Genomic DNA, 1568 nt, shown 5'->3' on the forward strand with positions numbered 1-1568 from the left:
GGGTTTGAACCGCCAGCCTTCTGGTTAGCAGTCAGGTGCTTTAGCCATTATGCTACCAGAGCTTCTGTCCAGGTTCCATAATAAGTAATAACTGTGTTAAATTTTAGTGCTGTATAACTGTCATTCTAACTCAATATTTAAGATGATAGGTTCTATGGCAATAGGTTTGGTTTGGATGGTTTTGCAGTGTTCAGATGTAAAGAAATGAACTATGATTTCATCATAATGACTTTATAACTAAGATCATGGCACTATCACAAAGTTTACAGCCTAGGAAACTGTATAAGCCAGTTCTACTCTGTTCTGTTGTGTCACTATGCACTAGAATTGACTCAAGGGCAAAAAACAGCAATACAAATAAAGTGAAGAAATGCATTGCAAGTTTCCATCTCACTGAATCTATCATTTCACTAGATTGAAAGTTTCCTGTCAGTAATGGAAAACAAGGATGAAAATTTAGAGGGCAGGGATGAGTAGTTTTGTTAGCACGTTTCCACTGACTACTTATATGAAACTATGTATAAATTGTCTTGTGACAACTTTGAAACCTGTAAAATTCATTCACAATATGAATTTTAGTTGTTTTTAGTACTAAAACCATGTGTGGTTATTATCTCATTTTACTTATGGGAGGACAGAAATAGAGAAGGAAAGTAACACTCACAAAGGGCTATAAAGCCAGGTTTTCAGGCTGCCATTTTAGAGGGTTTTCCAGAGAACTGAAGACTGGTCTTAGACACTCAGAAGGAAAAAATCAGTTTCATGGTTCATTCACTTATGTACTTAACAAATATGTACTGACCAGCTACTATATATCACTCATTGATTTAGATACTGTTCATAGAATAGCAACACACAGACAAAATGCCTGTTGTCTAGTAAGAGTGGAAGGATAAGAAGCAGAATAAATAAAGTTTTGTTGTTGATGCTGTTAGGTGCTGACCAGTAGGTTCCCACTCATAGTGACCCTATGGACAAGAGAGAAACACTGCCCAGTCCTTCACCATCCTCACAATTGTTACTATGCTTGAGTCCATTATTGCAGGCACTGCGTCAATCCATCTCATTGAGGGTCTTCTTTTTAACTGATGTTCTACTTTTCAAAGCAAGATATCCTTCTCTAGGGACTGGTCTTGCCTAAAAACATGTCCAAAGTACCTGAGACAAAATCTGGCCATTCTCACTTCCAGGGAGCAGTCTGGCTATACTCCTAAGACTGATTTGTTTGCTCTTGTGGCAGTGAACGATGTTTTCAGTATTCTTCAGCAACATCATAATCCAAAAACATCAATTTTTATTTTGCCTTCCTTGGTCATTTTATTGCTTTCACATGCATATGTGACAATTGAAGATACCATAGTTTGAGTCAGGCTCACCTTAGTCTTGAAATTGACAGTTTTGCTTTTGAACCCTTTAAAGAAGTCTTTGAAGCTGATTTGTCACATGCCATATGTTGCTTAATTTCTTGGCTGCTGCTTCCATGGACATTGATTGGGTATCTAAGTAAAATGAAATACTTGCCAACTTCAATTTTTTCTCTGTTTATCTTGATTTTGTTTATTGGTCCA

The sequence above is a fragment of the Orycteropus afer genome, unplaced genomic scaffold (assembly GCF_000298275.1).
Source record: "Orycteropus afer afer isolate SDZICR_OR568_19922 unplaced genomic scaffold, OryAfe1.0 scaffold01525, whole genome shotgun sequence".
NCBI classification, from domain to species: Eukaryota; Metazoa; Chordata; class Mammalia; order Tubulidentata; family Orycteropodidae; genus Orycteropus; species Orycteropus afer.